Consider the following 18,407-nt stretch of genomic DNA (forward strand, 5'->3'; position numbering starts at 1 on the left):
TTACCAGGACATCATTATTCTCCAGATAACCCATCTTCCGCAGGGCCCACCCCACTACAGGATGTTTGGCTTGTCGAGCTTATTCTGTCAAGGCAAAGCTCAATGCATTTACTAATTTATCTTTGGACCAAGAATCTGAAACATTGAGCCACAATGGCGATAGATCTTCACCTATGTTACCTTGTCCTTGGATAAATAGATATCAGCAGCTTTTTCTGAGAGTAGAACAACCACAGTTTGTGGGAATCTTTCAGCAAGGTCACACATTATTGATTATACCTTTGACGAGATATGAAGTTGTCTTGAAGAGGCACACCTCCATGTTTTCAACTAGGTTCAAGGCAAATGACTGCCCATGCCATTTGATGTAAATGTCTATTAAGTGGCAAATCTAATGAATGACATGATGGAAGGCCACTACAATAGTCTTTGGTGATGCCTTCCCGTAGCCATTCTCATCACAATACCCATCTGAAGACCTAGCAACAACCGATATGATTTGCATCAAAACCCCAACAGTCTTAGCAATATCTTTGCCCATTCACAGGACTATCAGTCTACCACTATGACTATCCCTCCAGCTAAGCACTATAGTGGATGACCCATTTCCAATCATGCCTCAACAATGTGTGACAGAGAAGATTCTTGAGGAATTGTGACAGGGAGGTTAACCTTGGACAAGTCCTCTAGATCTTCAGATCAGGCTATATCTTGACATTACTGAGTCCCCGGGCTCCTCTTCACGTGGTTCCTCTATATCAGAGCTTTCATTTGGCCATTCTGCCTTAGGTTGCATGTTTTCTTCTACATAATATTGCTATTTAGAGTTCCTTACATACATCCCAGGAAAGGATGTTTTGCCATGAGTTTCCTGTACAGAAAATTGAAAGTTGTTTGCATGTTCAATCCTGCTCTCTACTTAACGCTCTGAAGGCAAGAAGTCAATACTGTGATACAACAATCTGGCCCTACATACTTCCCTAGATTTAAGACAAGCTCACAAATCTTACCTAATAAGAGAAGGGTCTTTTGGCAAATCTGTTTGAGGGAGCATTCTGTACTGTCTCCAGTGCAAATACTCTGGACGATATTGGTATTGAAGACACTATTGCTTGTTTTGAAAAATGTATAGTATTTTTGGCAGCTTACTACAAACTTGCATCCAGAATGACTGAATATGTGGTTTCAATTAAAACGCTATGGGGCATATTTATGAACCAGTGAGTGTCATTCTTGCACCACGCAACATGGTGCAAGAGCGAGGCAAATCTTAAGTCAGATTTATGAAGCCATGCAAAGCGACTTTTTTGAGTGACTCCAAAAATCTGGAATAACGCATCACAGGCAAATTGCTGTGTTGGGTTACTCTGCCCTAGGTAGGCATTCCATGGGCATTGTGGGGGTCTTTCCATATAACTCCCATGGTTTTTGACACCTTCCCAGATTTACAAGACCTTGTAAACATGGAAATACGCCAAAAAGATACACCTCCCCAGGAGATACTTAACTTCTCCTTGTTCCTTCCTCTTTCTTTGTGTGCTGCAAAACGGCACCCGCACAAGAAAAAAGGACAGGACATATTGGATAAATAGGTGACTTGCTACACTGCCCTGTGCCGCAAACTTCATAAATATGGCCATGAGTCCTGTGCATAGTTTTCTTTCTACAAATTGGTTCACAGCGAAGTAAACTATGAATCTTCAACTTTATATATGTCAAGGCTGGGCATTAGGACTGTAAACTCTCTGCTTGGGCCCTACTAAGGCTTCAGGAATTCCTGTAATCATCCTTGCAATTGTTTCCTGTTTGGGTCAATGTGATTCCAATGATTAATTAGAGTTGGGACACGCTGGAATTTAAGTCATGCGCTTTTCTTGAAAATGTGGCTCTTTTGCTTCGTAAGTGCATACACTAACCTCTCAGTCTCAACTGCATTAGCAATAAATCCTCACTGTGCAGTATAAATTTTGCAAAGCAAACACATAGAAAGTATACGTTTTCCAACTATTCACACTGGGTCATATTCACAAGAACGTGTGATAACCATCGCAAATTTAGCTTAACGCAACTGTGCATATCTCAGTTCATCGCGAGAAAATAACACCGTCTTAACGTCCAATTCCCAACCCAGCCTCACCATGCGATAGGAGCATGATAACGCACCAAATGACTGCGCAAAATTCAATGTGACTAACAAAAAATGCGAAACACGAACGCCAAAAAAGTTGCGATGCCCCAAAGCGCGATACCAAAATCATCGAAAACCAGTGACAGCCCTGCAAAACCCACACGTCATGTAGGAAAACACACCATAAAGGCCAAGACAAAAAAACACGCCAAAACCAATTCAAACTGCGTAGCACCATGGATGCACCCGGACCGAGTGCAGAGGACAAGCCCAACCCCACAAGCCCAACAAAGGACCAGCATGAAACCCCGTGTTCAGGGAAAGGCAAAGAGAAGAGGAAGGCGGGGTTCAGTCCGCAGGAAGACCGGATCATCGCCACGGAGGTGATAGGACACTACCAACACTGTTCATCACCTCCACTGCGGCACTAGCAACACAAACGGAAAAATGGCAGATCATCGTCACCAACGTCAATGCAGTCGAAGTGGGGAGGAGGTCAATGGATGAGGTCAAGAGGTGCTGCCATGATGTGCAAAGGCACACCAAACAGAAACTCGCATCCAACAGGAAGGCAGCAACGGCGTCTGGAGGTGGGAGTCCTGCACCACAGGAGGTGCTGAATGAGCTGGAGGAAATGGTGGCCACAGTCACCAGTGTGGAGACGGTGGCAGGAGTTGGGGGCCTGGACACAGCATGATATGTCTAAGATAAGGGTGGGCGTAGTTCGCGAAGTAGCGCTACGCGAAGCTACGCGAAGTGCACTTCGCACTACGCGAACTTCACGTAGCACTACGCGAGCTGCGTAGTAGCATGTTCGCACTGTGCAAGATGCGTTTTCAATGATTGCACAGTGCGGACAAGCATCCGGCACTGTGCAAGCATTGAAAACGGCATCTTGCACAGTGCCAGCTGTAGTTTTCTGCTGCTCGAGGAGATTATTACTCGAGCAGCAGCTTTCTCAACGCGAACAGGTAGTTTCTCATTGAGAGCGGTCGCGAGCATGCGCAACCACTCACAATGAGAAACCTGACCTCCTCGCGTTGAGAATCTCGCCGGGATGTCATTTTGCTTGCTCGCGGTCGCAAACATGACGTTCAGGACCGCGAACAAGCAAAAAATGAGCGCTGCACTACGCTACGCTGCACTACGCATGTTCGCACTGTGCTACGTGCCGCTCGCGTAGTGCGAAGTTGCACAAACTTCGCAAACTCCGCGAGCGGAGCGTAGTGCTTCGCCCAGGGTTAGATATGTCCTGACCCAACAGCAACAGGTTGAGTGACCACCAGGGACTGGGAGGAAGGGGGGAGATGGGCACAATGGCGCACATGCACAATCATATGTAGCACACCGCACACACACAATGACAGGGGAACATGTCCCTGATACCCTTGGCACACTGTTGCACACATACAAATACCAAGTAGACCCCCGTCCACCATGTGCATATATGGGCCCCCTCCGAATAACCGACACTACCAATCCATGCACATGTGATGAATCCAGAAAAGCAGTGGCTGTGTGAGCCACATTGACTAAGCAAGTGACACTACATAACTGATAGCATGGCAGAAGCCTAAATACATGACATGGTGCAGGAATCGACATGGAGGTGGCCCTATGTGGCTCATATCCGTAAAGGAGCAGGTCACACTCTGACACATCCACGTGCACATACAACCCATGACGTCCAATACACACAGCAGACAAACACTGCACAAGGCCACAAAATCTGTCCAAGAGCACAAATGACCCAAGTCGCTAACATCCCAGCCCCCGAAAAGCACACAATTCAAAGGCACACCGCCTCAAAGGGATAAGGGTCCATGAAATCATTGTAGGGGCGACTCCCCTACAATGCAGCACACACACATAGCAACCGCAGAACATCACCAATGACGGCAATGTGGGAAAAAGTGCAACACCTACACCACAGGACAGAGGACACAACAGGTTCCGCTTGTGCGTAGTAACTGGCCACTCACTTCTGGCATTGCCAGACACTGTGTGATGACAATGTACGAGTATTACCACACATCCGTCATGTACTCAGGAAACCCACTGTCTGCCATCAAATAGCCAGCTCCACCAAAACAGTCACAATGTGCATTGTCATTCAGTCTGCATGTAAACATCTGCAAAGCGGCAACATACATGGGAACCTCTGTTAACATGTATCTCCCCTTAATATTGCAGGGGGACAAACAACACTTACTGCAGAGCAGACCACAAATCTCATCAGTGATAATGAAGAGGACAACCTGCACACCTGTTCAGACACCCTCCAACAGCTAATGGACAGCCTCCGCACGCCAACCCCAGGAGCAGGGCATCCCAGCTGCCTCAAGGTAACCCCACCACCTGCACAGACCACACAGCAGGAAACACACACCACCATGGCTGTCTCCCAGGACCCCCACGAACAACACATGGAATTTCAACGCCGTGTGTTGGGTTGCCAGGTGGAGTTGGCTGATCAGCTGCGGGTGGGTTTCGAGCTCATGGCAGACAAACTTAATGCCACTCGAGGACTCTGGTTGGCCGACCACTGGGCTCCCATGTAACGTGGGCTTGGCATGGCCATGTACAGCTCCGGCTCCAGAATTCACCAGAATGTTAATAATACATTTGAAAACACACATATTTGTCATGACTATGTTCACTCAAGTGTGAAAGTATGGATGTATGTATGGAAAATGATTGCACTAAAGGTACACCCTTGTAAATGACATCAATGTGCAAGTTGAACCCTGAGCCACATGGCCAGTTGGATGTCTGTGAAGGTGAGTACTAGCTGTGGCCCCGTTGCACATTAACGACAATCTCCCAACCCCCCAACGTAGGCACACGTCCATGTATTAAATAGGGCTGTGTGTAGGAATGACCAAATCGGTAGCAGACCAGAAGTAGTGTCCTACATCACATGTGACACTAGAAGTTCACTTCGCATACCTACTCATACACATCTGTGTGGACACATTTTGTTTTGATTCATAGCATTGCTCAACATGGTCAGAGGTTGGACACCATACTCACATTGCTGGAGACATGTACATGCACAGGCCTGCCAGCAACTATCCCAAACACAGTGTTTGGCTCACAGAGGTAGAGCAGTCAAAAGGGACCCACCCCCATTGTACATGCGTCACTCAGTCCCTCCCTGTGTAGGGACAATGCCCATTGTGGCACACGATTTGTACATCTAATCAACACTCATCACAGTTGGACAGTAGTGAAGTTGCAGACACTTTATTGGCATGTTCGTATCAGTACGGACAAGGCAAGGGCCACAACATGCAGGGACATGCTTGAGACACTTACACGCAGCATGGGAACATGTTGAGGTGCAAGACATGGTGGTGCAAAAATGTACACAAATCTTTATGGATGACAACGGTCTCAGCCCACCTTGCCTTGCTGGATGAGTCATGTGATGTTTGACATCTGCCCATTGCCCCGTGTGAGGAGACACGACTCATAGCCCATGGGGTCTGCATAGAGATGTGCTACTGGACTCCGCCGACTGTCTGCTCTGCTGACAGTGATATGGTGGAAGGGTCTGACAAGGTCACATGTTGTGCTACATTGCCATGTGTGTACTCCCCCCCCAGCAGTCTGTCCGATTTGGGAACGTTGCCAAACGAACCGGTGCTGCTCCAACCATGGAAGTCCCTTACCTTGCACAGGTGTGTGTACACACACACGTAGTTCCACGCACATGCATTCTGAGTCCAGACGAAGACAGACATGTCAACTTTTGTGGTGGGATATGTGAGCATTCCCCACGATGCCGAACGGTGTTGGGACCTGTGCTGTGAGTGACAATCCGATGTGGCTGCAGGAACGTAGTACTCATCCATGAAGGCCTTCATGGGCAATGTGTTCCAATAGTACGTCGTTGTCGGGTTCAAGGAACACCAGGATGACCCAAACCATTAACTGGTCCAGGCAGATGTGCTCAGTCCACGCTGTTTCCCCAATCCGCAACACAGCCCAATAGGGTAGCGCCTCGATGTGGTCACTGCACACGAGGAGTTGTGCAATCTCCCATGCACATCTGCCAGCACATACGCCAAAGATCAGTGCATCCCATGTACGGGTATCCCGGTGACACTCCTGTTCATGGGCCAACCGGGGGGGGGCACGGTAAATCATAATCCAATTCAGCTACCGTTGCATTAGATAGGCAGACCTCCATGGGGCACTCAAATGTGCATGATTGACAGTGGTACCAGGGCTGGACGCAGGTGACGTAGGCAAGACAGAAACCCAGACGGTAACTGACGTGTAACTCTGCCATTGGCACAGATCCCAACAGATGCAGCATTTGTGCACGGTACAGTTCCACGTGACAGGGGTTGTGCATGTGTCCGGGAATGCCTGCCATTGCGTTTGTTGGTCTCGTAGCACCAGCACTCCTCAGACCAGCGGCAGTTCTGTGGTCGATATGCCACAGCTCAGGGCAATGAGTCATATGTGTGTGCAACGTTTGGATGTATGGGTAGTTTTTGACCAATGTGTCAAGGACATCCCTTTCAGGTGTAGGTCATGCAGGGATAAGTGTGTGTGGGGTGTGGGCACGTTGATTTTTCATTAGTGCTGTTCATGGTGTGTGAGTCGTCGGAGGCTGGTTTGGTATCTCACGCAGGGTGTGCCAGTCGCATTCAGGACCAAGGTCGGAGGGTCGGTTGGCCTTCCGCCTTGTGTGTAGAGACAAAGGAGCTTTCATTCCTAATTTTAGTCTGACTACTGCTTCCATTTCTGAGATATGATGTGGCCTTTGCGCTGACTTTGATGACAGGCCTGTGATTTGGGGTGCACAAATTTCAAGACAAACGCAGCTGTTGGTATGATTGCATGAGCCAAGAGCACAATTGGCATTGAACTCCTTGTGCAGTCTCTCTCTTTCTCTCTCTTTTGTTCTCTCTCTCTCCCTCTCTCTATTTCTCTCTATCCCTGTACTTTTATGAGTGCTTGACACACCTTCTTATCTTGGATATTGTCTTGCAGGCTGTGACTCACAGATTGCCCAGGGGTGCCCCGCCATGACTCTTCACAATAGTTGTTTCGAAACGAATTAGTATGTGACATTATGTTTGGTCTTTCAATGGTGCATGAAGGACTCAGGATTTCTGTACTCACATGTGTGTTGATTGCTGCAATTGTGCGATATCAGGTGGGTGCTTCTTCCCATGTTTTCGGCCGTTGATGTGCAGTGTCGTGGTCCGTGGTGGTGAGTGTGCCCCGGGCGGGGGGGGGGGGGGAGCTGGTCCTGGGGTTGGTGGCTGTGGGTATTGTGGCCCTCTTGGGTGTCCGGACCGCATGATCAGTGGCTCCATGGCATCTGTTGTTCTTCAGGTGTGGCTCTGGGCTGGGCTCCCTTTTGTGGTGCAGGCTGTCGTCCGACTGTGCACCAGGTCAGAGCAGGTGTTTGTTTCCTGCTGCTAACGTGCCTTATCACATGTTTTATTTTTTATTTTATTTTTTATTTATTTTTATTTAAGAAGTTTTATATAGCGCTAGCCAGACCGGAAGGTATCGGAGCGCTTTACAACAAGTATAGAGCAGTGCAAAAGACAGCAAATACAGTACAATCAGCGAGGCGTTCAGGATATGAATCAGAGTATAGATGGCCATCCGCATCGAGAAGAGAGTAAAGGCACTTTGAACACTCCTAGCAGTTCCTATCTGTTCGATAGGGAGCGGTCGAGGAAAAGGATTTTGAGTTGACTTTGAATTTCGGGAAGTAAGGAATAGTTCTGATGTGGGGGGGGGGATAGAGTTCCATATTTTGGGAGCATTTCCGGCAAAGGATCTGGCCAATGTTTTTTGTTTTCGTGCTTTGAGCGGGATAAGAAGTAGGGTGTTAGAGCTTCTGAGAGTCCTGTTCTGACCTGCTTTTTTGAGTTTGGCTGCCAGATATTCTGGTTTGCCTGTGTGAAGGGCTTTATGGGTGACGCAGCTGTTCTAAAGTTCGCCCGCATTTCTATAGGTAGCCACTTAAGGTCTTTTAGTGCCGGAGAAATGTGATCAAATTTCTTTATTCCAGTGACCATTCTGGCAGCCGCGTTTAGGGTTGTTTTCAGAGGAGCAAGGTGACTTTTGGGTATTCCCGAGAGGATTGCATTTCCATAGTCCAGTCGTGACAAAACCAATGCTTGGGTGGCTTGTTTGAGATCTTTGGATGGAATGAAAGGTTTAATTTTGTTTTATGTTCTTATCACCGATCTGGCTGGTCGTTGAGAAAGTTAAGGAGTGGTGTTGTCGTGGCTTTTTGCACAGGATCGCCTACTCTGCATCTCATTAGCGATAGTTGCCGGGGTCGTCTGTGGTGATGTTTTTTGCGGCTACTATCGCGGGTAAACTGGTTATGTCGGCTGTTAGCACGTGCTTGTGAATGGGGTGATGATTTTATCGGGACTTTGGCTGAGATAAAGTGCAGTTAACTCAGCGATAGCTCCTTGAGAATATGCCCCACTGTGTTCTGCATCCTGGCAAATGGCTTCTCTGGGACTGGGACATTTTGTATTCCAGTACCACAAGCCATGTTACTGATGAGACACCTTCTGTAGGCCCTTCGATCTCATTAGAACCTGTATTAGGGATAGTTGTTGGATCCTGTTCATGATATCTAATGACCAGGGGGAGGATTTGCTAACATATCATGCAACCCAAAACGACAAGGCAGATTGTTGTGACGCGTTGCATGAAAAGGAGATATTAGAAGTATGCCATATTTACAAAGATATGGCACATTTCTGATGCCTCCTTGGGCTGGTGCACTGTGTGCTGTTTGTGCAGGAAGGGACACCTATCCTTTAAGGCATTTTCCTTGTATGATGCGGAAGCCATTACTCATAGGAAAAGGGAACAACAAGGCGATATAAAAATATATCTGGGAATGCGCAAAAATCCATCGGTGGTTGCTTGGGAATGCCCATACTTCACCCATAGAACGCCTCCCTGCCGCAAGGTAATGCAAGGAAGCAAAGCGACTGCCTTGTGTTTCCTTGGATTTACTAAACCACACAGAGCCATGCAAGGTGGTTTTGCGTGGCTTAGTAAATCCCACTTAAGGGTTTCCGTTGCCCTGCATAACGCAAGGGCAACACAAGCCATTTGTAAATCTGGCCCCTGGTTCTGGGCCTAAGTTGGCAGTCAGTAAGCCTTGTGATTGGGGAATTCTTAAGACCACACATGCCAAAAAAGTGTGGAAGATGAATGCATCTTTCCAGTTTGGGGATCCCACCTGTATGATATTTTATTTAATGGGACATCATCCTGTACAACACAGTAATACTGCGTCCACTTTCCTGGATGTAGGTAATCCACCTGTTCCTAGTAGCCTTTCTGAACAACAAAGCAATTTCCCCTCTTCTTCGCATAAAGAGCAATTTTTATACACAACAATCCAGGAACTCTTTCATTCTATCTAAAAAAAACTGTATGTTACAAAAATATACTTTCCTTTTTCCTTTAATAAAATGTAATTGTTTATGTTTTCACCCCCCAAAAATGTAAGAACTTGTATGCCTTCAAACACTGGAGTTAAATACAATCCCCCCATTCTACATACTAAAACCACATATCAAACATATAATGAAAACAAAAATGCACACATAAAATCTACTCATTTATTTTCCAAACAAAAGTAAGATGTGGGACTGTTGATCGCAGCATTTTGGTGGGTTAACTTGTTTACACCACCCACCTTCTTCAGGACCCAACAATAGTAAACCCCCCAAAAATACATACATAAAATATACTCAATTCATCAAGATTTAGAAGTGTTGACGCAGCTTTTTGGTGGGTTAAACAGTTTACACCACCCACCTTCTTCAGGACCCAAAAATAGTAAAATAGATAAATCGTAGAACATCATTGTGGCATGCAGTACAAGTATCATTACTATTATTTCTTATGTTTCAAATTTTATGTAATCATATATCCCACAGTGCACTCTTTCATATGGTATGACGATTAGTCCTAATTTTGCATTCATGCCCTTAGTTAAACAAAAAATACCTTATTTAATTACAGAACTGATAAAACCAATACATTTTGTTTTCACTGAGAGTCAATTTTATCTCTGGCCTTTTTAACTTGCTTTTTTCCTCTTAGTCCCAAGGCATATTACTAATTGGCTACTTTTCTACCAAAAGGATGTTCCCCATGAGTCGTTAGAACTTGCATTCCCATCTTGCTCTTTACTTGTATGATATCGTCCATGGAAAGATCCTGTTGTATTTTGTACTCACTTACTTTCATTGTGCTTGTCAGTTTGGTAAGGTTACGGGCACCTTGTTTGTTTATCTTAAGGAAACATATATTTTTCCATTTTCCGGAGGTCATTACTACTCTTCCAGGATTTGGCGATGCACAATAATTATTCTCTGTTATAGGAACAGGTTTTCAATCCCTATTTCATAGAAAAAGGTTGTAGTATTATAAACCCTCATCTTTATTCTAATATAGTACATTCATCATTTCTTGGGTCTAACTTTCATATCATCTTACTCACCACAAAGCCATCATTAGTCCCTATCAAGCAGGATTCAGGAAGCGCGGGGAGCCACACTGTATGGGGCGGAACTCTGGGGGCACTGTTTGTCTTCTACTAGCTGTAGTCAAGAACAGATTCCTAAGACAAATAATGGGTCTCCCAGTAGGCACCCTACTAATCCCTCTGTGACTAGATTTGGGTATTTCGCCGATCGAAGATGAGGTCGCCTTAAAACCCCTAACTTTTTGGCGAAGACTCTGGGCAACCCCCGAACTAGTATCTTACCAGGCAGAAACAAAGAAGCTTTTATCCTATGCGGGTCTGCTGAAAAAGGTTCCTTAGTTCGCGCATGTGAAGCAAGAGTGTGGAAAGCTCAGTAAACCAACTTTGTGGAGTTCCCCAGGGGCTACCGGCCCCTTGGTTCCTTTAACTTTATTACCAAGGACCTACTGCACCCAAAAGCTCCAAGCCATGCATTCAAACCCCAAACTGGGCACCCTCACAACTCAGTCTCTTACAGTGAAGGATAACTAAGAACTTGAAACCTTTATGGATGATATCCTTCCACAGGTTGCAAGGAAACTGGATGTCCAGTTTAGATATAGCACCTTACCTGTACGTGCTTTTACTAATAAATGGGCTGGGCAGAAAGAGGAGGGGTGTCCAGCATGTAATACACAAGAGGAAACAGAAATGCATGTCTTACTTTTTTGTCCTGGTTATCACAAAGCGAGGCGCTACTGGCTAGTGCAACTTTGCCGGAATCTGGGGTTCGAGCATTGTAGGGAGGCATTTCGGGTTTTTAAATACGATACATCCATACCCATTGTGTTTGCTATTTCACGTTACTTAAATACAATGTGGCGAAGGAGATGGGCTTTTATCGAAAAGGGTAAACAATCATAAATTGCATATCGGCACCTCATTTTTATATAATGTGATCACTATGTGATTAGTTTTTTGGAGATACTTACTTTTTTAATTGTTTCTGTATATATAAGTATTCAGGACGAATGCGATTCTATTGTAAATAGTTTATTTTAACGTATTGATTGAGGTATTGCTGCTATTTTTTATCTGTTTGCCGACTGCACTATATTAACTGATATAATTGCTCCCTGCAGGCCCACTTTTTTGCCTCCCCTCCTCCCACCCCATCTATCTGGCAAAATCTATTAGTGAGTCATAATTAGAAATTGTATTAATTTATGGAGTGTTGTTAAGAATGCTATGAATTCCTTATATATGTCTGTTATTTTGTCTTTTGTGTACACATTTTATGGTCCTAGTGACTGAAATAAAAGTTTTTGAAACGAAACGTATTTATGTACCCTGTATCTCTAGATTTTATTATTGTGCTCTTCTGTGCATTTTCTATTTCACCTTTTTATACCTTTAGGTCCCTAACCAATAGGTAGAATTCATACCAAGTTGACAATCAACTAAATAGAGTTTAATTAAAACCATCCTCTATTTTCACTCCCCGCTTCCCTAAGTGTTTCTCATTGAAACGTGTCCTGACTTGCATGAGATTTTTAAAAAGCTCAGACTGGGCCATATCTAAATTACCTCTCTGTCTCCAAGGAGCTACACTTTATAAATCCCTTTACGATGTTGTAATCCCTCTGACTTAAGGGTACAGTGTACCTCCTCGCTCTGCAATATATTCTGCTATTTGCCTGCTCTGCAAAATTCTGTGCAATCAAGAGGTTTCCCCTGCCTTTAGAACAATATGTCCCATACTTTGTGTAAGCAATGTGTCTCAAACCTAAAACCCTGCCTTAGTGTATACTGCAGAATCACGCTTATCCCCTTATGGCAACTTATCTTTAATCATTGTCTCATTTTCAGAAAGCATAAACAAAGTGTGTATCTTGGGCCATCTTTCAAATAGACCATTCTGGCAGTATTTCCTAGACAGTCAGATCTCAGTGATGGCAGAATACCTTCTGGGCAGGGACAATGCGATAGCGGATTTTCAATCCCGTCATTTCAGAGATTCCAGCCTTTGGAAGCTGGATCAGGAGATATTTGCGTCCCTTCAGGCCTTTGGGGTCCTTTCACGGTGGATCTTTTTGCCTCCAGGCTGGACCACCAACTTCTGAGATTCTTCAGTAGGAGGCCCGACCCTTTGGCGGTGGCCTGACCCTTTGGCGGTGGCCTCAAACGTTTTTCTCCAGGACTGGAGTCTGGAGAGGGGATATGCATTCCCTCCATTCGCGATGATAACAAGGTTGACCGCTCAAGTTCGCAGACAATCTACGGAGCAGGTCCTGATCACCCCTCTGTGGAGGTCTCAAGTATGGTTTCCGGTTCTTCTGGAACTTTCTTGGGATTTTCCAATCCTACTCCCCCACTTTCCACTTCTTCTGACAGACGGAACTCCTCACCCGCTGGTGTCAACAAACTTGTTGTATCTCATTGCATGGAGGATTTTAGGGGTAGATGGCAGACCGCAGACCTTTCGCGAGAAGCTTAGATCCTTATCTCCAAGGCTTGGGCAGACATTACTGTCAAGAGGTACAAATCCGCATGGGACAGATGGTCCCGTTGGTGTGTGCGAAGGGGTGTCGATGCCTTGTTCGCAGATGTGGTCCACGTTGTGAATTTTCTGGCGCACCTTGCCTCTGTCGGCCTGGCCTACCGGTCGATTAACACCTTCAGATCTGCCATCTCCTCTGGTCATGTTCCGGTTAATGGATCTCCTGTGGGGAAACATGCCATGGTCTGCAGACTTTTGCGAGGTATCCAGCTCTCCTTGCCCCCGGAAACTCGCTGTTCGGTATAATGGGACGACAACTTGGTTCTGAATCTTTTTCTATCCTGGCAGCCTAACCGTTTTTTGTCCAGGAAGGAACTTTCTGCGAAATTGGCAATGCTCTTGTGCCTGGTCTCTTGTAGACTAGTTTCGGATGTTCAAGCCCTAGACATCCCCCGGCGTGTGTTCAACCCTAACTGGGTTACTTTCACCCTACTCAGGCGTACCAAGTGCCACACCAGGGTAATTTCTTATCCGGAGTTTCCTGATTCCCCTAAACTCTGTGTGGTGCGTTGCCTCAAGACTTATGAGGAGATGACGGAAGAACTCCGTCCTCCGGGAGAAAGGCAACTCCTGATTGCACTTCGTAAACCGTTCAAGGCAGTTTCCTCCCCGACCAGCGCTAGATGGGTCCGGTGGGTGATGCAAGAGGCTGGTATCAGTCTCCGCCATTTCAGGGCGCACTCGGCAAGAAGTTCCATGGCTTCTAAGACATTTGGCTTGGGTGCCCGTCTGGAGGATATACTCAACGCGGCCGACTGGTCCTCTGATTCTACCTGTAAGAGGTTCTACTTTAAGCTGAGACTTGACATGTCTCAGTTGGTTGTGGGCAAACTTTGAACAAGCATAATCCTCGCCTCCAGTCCTGACATAGAATGACAAATTTCCTAGCTAACGTAACGGAAAGTTTCAATTCTATTAAGGACTCGGAGGCTAGGATTATCCCACCCAGTGCTCCTGGAGGAGGTCCCTCCCCGTACGACAGTAAGTACTGTTATCTTTCAATTGCCTTTGTGGATTTACCACCTGTAGTCGGGCACCACCCATGCGGCAATTGCTCCGTATGTCTGCCACTCCACAGAGATCAATATAGGCACGGATAAACCATGGTCACAAACTCACTTCAGTAACTGCAATAGTGAGAATCGCATATATCTGCTGACCTGTCCTTGCTCCTATCAATATGTAGGAATGACCACCCGCAAGGTGAGGATACGTATGCTCGAACATAAGAGTTCTATTCGCTGTAGGAAAGCCATAACACGCCTCACCAGACATTTTCCTGAGAATCATCACGGTGAATTCGATTTTCACTGGACGGTGTTAGAGAAGCCTTTTATACCATCCCATGTGAGCAACGTCTCCAGATACCTCTTTTTGAGGGAACAAAAATGGATTTTTAAACTTTCCTCTGACATAACAGGGCTTAATGACCAGATACCTTGGAATGCCTTGCAGTGAGTTCTTTGGAAAGTTCTGTTAACAATCTTTGTTGGGAGTCGATTGTAAGGGTTACTGTTTCATAACCTTTCATAAACCTTCAACTATTGTTGTCTCTCTCCACTATGTACTCTTAGAGCACTAGACTCCATCCTACTACCATTTGAAACTACGGGAGCCTCTGTAATAAACCATCTGTCCACTCCATAACCCTGCAACTATTGGGGTCTCCATTCACTGTGTAAACTTAGAGCACAAGACTCCTTCTTACTACCATTTATAAGCATGGGAGCCTTCTGTAATTAGCCATCTGTTTAAATTTAAAATTTAATATTTGAATTTGGACTCCACAATTGATCAGGGCATACATGACCTGGAGTGACACCATGTTACCTAGATACAGATGACATCACACTGTCTAAAACTACCAAAATGGCCGCCAACTTGCCGTTCTGTAGTTTTACATCTTTAGTTTATATCAATGAGGTTTACCTACAATAATGCACAGCTCACAACCTAATACCGGCTTACGCTAGTCATTACCCTTAGATTAATTAGGGTCTGATTGAATGGAACATTGTAGTTCGGTGGCTCAGCTTTCGATTGCCTAATTATTATCACATAAACATCTTTTTTTAATCTTTAGCCGCCCGTGTTTAAACTATACAATAGTTGTATGCCCATTGTTATGTTAGTTCTCTTAGTCATTATGTGTGTCTTCACAGTCCTCATAATAACAGTATCCACAAAACTAGGATGCCGTCGGAACTACAAGCATGGCCGCGGTGACGTCATGCTGTAGTTCCGCGGAATGATCCATACGCCCGGATCTTGTTTTGAGATTAGGTCACGGCGCTGTCCTTACCCACGGTTATTTCTTCACTTAAACTTAAGGAGAAACACAGAATGGACATCTCTTAGACCGAGGAGATATTTTACACAATTGAAAATAGAGTACTTTACTATACTCGTGGGCAAAAGGGGACACGATCGTAAAATAGTCCCCTTCATGCTTTCGCATTTAGACGCTTATCTTTCGCCACACTAACGCCTCCCCCAAGCCTCAGGAAAAGTTTGTGACACCGTAGGACAGGTGAGATAGGACGTACTGTGCCTATTTTAGGGCTTTACAGCGATAAGTGTCCCTTTCTGCTTTTCAACTTGCTTTTTAACTTGCTAACAGGCTAGATCAGGCTAGATTTACCCTAAAAAGATCGACATTTACAGCATAGTTTGACCAATTTTGAGTGTGATAACACAGATATCACGTTTTTGTATGCTTCTGAAGAATTATATGGGTGTTTTTTAATGCCTGTATAAGTGGTAGCGACCAGCGTCTGGGGGTCGCTTGTGCCACTGAATTAAGTTGTGGAACAGTGGATATATTGAGCAGGACAGATAGGCATCGTTAGACTCTACAGATAGAATGGAGCTTGGATGCATTCCCCTGTTTACATACCTTTTGTTCCACAGCGCGGGGCCTCGTATACCTGAGCACAGTCCAGGTGAGGTGAGGTCCAGTCCCCTGTCACTTTGGGTGAGCAATTAATTTTAAATACCTTACAATTTATGTATGAGATGATTGTGAGCATATGTTTTTGGGAAGCGGCGAACGCTCAGTATCTATGTGAGTAATAGTTATGTATCTCCCCTTAGATCACGTTGAGAATCCTGGTGACCAGGAGGATGTGTACATAAATGTAGGTACAGGTTGTATCGTTCCTACTTCCACTTATTTCATTGTCACTGATTAATTTGGAGTGAAAGGTTTGATTTACTTTTCACAGATTTGATACAGTAGCAACACGTTAGAGCAGTGGCCCTGATGAAAGCCAAGGGACGTTTAGCCCATTAGGCAGAAACATGTCGGCCCTAGTAGTGACAGTCATTTTTTCCATACTGTCTTTTGCACTGTTCCTGTTCTTTTAGTTGGGGGATGAGCCTTGTTCCCAATAAAGAGTAGTTTTGACACATCACCCTATTTTAGATTCACCACGTTTGTGTTATGTTGTACTGTCTTTTCACCACTTCCAACCATCACTAACTGGCCAACAATTGATGGCTCACAACACACTCTGGACCTGATCCAGTACTAACATCTTACTGTGTGGCATGGGGTCTAGATGATCTAAAGACCGGCCTGGTCACAGTGTGGACGATCAAATGATATGACTGATTACTTGGTTTGTTTGATGGTTATCCACAATAAGTTGCTCTGGATTTTGTTGACCAGTCCGTGATTACACTTTGTTTTTCTCACACATGTGACTCATACTCTGTTACCCTGTTTAGAGGCAATTATAGCACCCACTGACATAGTGTACTTCATGTCAGTGTGGCCAATTCATTTGGCTGTTAGACCTTACTAGTTCTGTTTTGTTTTTCATGGTATCAGTCTCCGCCATTTCGGGGCGCACTCGGCAAGAGGTTCCATGGCTTCCAAGGCATTTGGCTTGGGTGCCCACCTGGAGCATATACTCAACGCGGCTGACTGGTCCTCTGATTCTACCTTTAAGAGGTTCTACTTTAAGCCAAGACTTGACATGGCTCAGTTGGTTGTGGGCAAACTTTGAACAAGCATAATCCTCGCCTCCAGTCCTGACATAGAATGACAAATTTCCTAGCTAACGTAACAGAAAGTTTAAATTCTATTAAGGACTCGGAGGCGAGGATTACCCCACCCAGTGCTCCTGGAGGAGGTCCCTCCCCGTACGACAGTAAGTACTGTTATCTTTCAATTGCCTATGTGCCTTATGTGGACTGTTCTTGTATGTTCTCACATCATGCTTATCTTGCAGGGTGAGTCGTTTTGACATCCGGTAATACCTCTCTGATTCTTTCAGGTTCGGATGCCAATAAACAGGACAATTGAAGAGGAGAATTGGGCTGCCTCCGTTCTACGAAAGAGGAGGATAGGACACTGACAATGGACTATAGTGTTGCTGGATGGCCCTGATTGGACACTGTTCTCGAGTTTGATGGGTTGATTCATGTATTTTAATTCGACTACTCCTTCCCTATGTTGTTTCTTGTTGCTGCTATGTCAATAAAAGTGAAGAAAGAAGGCATAATCCTCGCCTCCGAGTCCTTAATAGAAATTTTTCATTCAGTCTCTATGTGTATGGTGGCATCTAGTGGTATGTTGGTATACAAAGCCTCGGTATCTAGCATTACCTGCCACTTTCATTCTTTATTAAAGTTTAAAACTTCAATCTTCCTGATCATATTCTTTGTGACAGTGTATAAGATTCCTGTTTAGACTCAAAAAATGGCCTACATATTTACTTAGTGGTTCAGTAAGTGAATTAAGCTGGGAACTGTAGGTCTCATAGGAGGATCTGGCAGGTTCTTAGGAACTTTTGGTAAGCCTTAGAAAGTCTGCATAACTGAATGTTTATTATTCAAATACTTATATTTTTCCTCACATATGAGTCCATCTCCTTTTGCCAGCAAAAACAGATCTCTCACTTTTTTCATCAATATTTCCCAGCTGTTTCCAGGGGACCTTTCAATAATGATTGCTAACTGATAACAAATTAAGTATCCATTTCGGATAATCCTAGGTGTACATAACTGTTATGCCACCCTCTTTAGATGTTGGTGTCACATTCATACTTTCATATTCACTCAAATTCATTAATGTAGTTCAATGATTATATGAAAAATTATTAATTTCCTGGAATTGCCTCTGTAGTATATTATCTAATCATTTTTCTACTACTCTTCATGAGCAATCAGCCTCTTCCCTATCATTTCAATTGAGGGATTAAACGCTGATAGTCCTGACCTACCTTTTAGGC

The 18,407-nt window shown here is 44.9% G+C and overlaps 1 long non-coding RNA gene across 2 annotated transcripts in view; it reads left to right on the forward strand.

The window, feature by feature from the left end:
* LOC144761787 (uncharacterized) overlaps nt 1–18,407 on the forward strand; it is a 124,801-nt gene that overhangs the window by 65,291 nt on the left and 41,103 nt on the right. Inside the window, exons 2-3 of one of the 2 annotated variants that reach the window (XR_013595894.1) lie at nt 4,322–4,473; nt 17,451–17,607. This is a non-coding gene — a long non-coding RNA (uncharacterized LOC144761787). Of the gene's footprint in view, nt 1–4,321; nt 4,474–17,450; nt 17,608–18,407 lie in introns of those variants that run through there. The other variant, XR_013595895.1, reaches the window with a different exon arrangement.

This window comes from Lissotriton helveticus, chromosome 6, assembly GCF_964261635.1.
Source record: "Lissotriton helveticus chromosome 6, aLisHel1.1, whole genome shotgun sequence".
Lineage (NCBI taxonomy): Eukaryota > Metazoa > Chordata > Amphibia > Caudata > Salamandridae > Lissotriton > Lissotriton helveticus.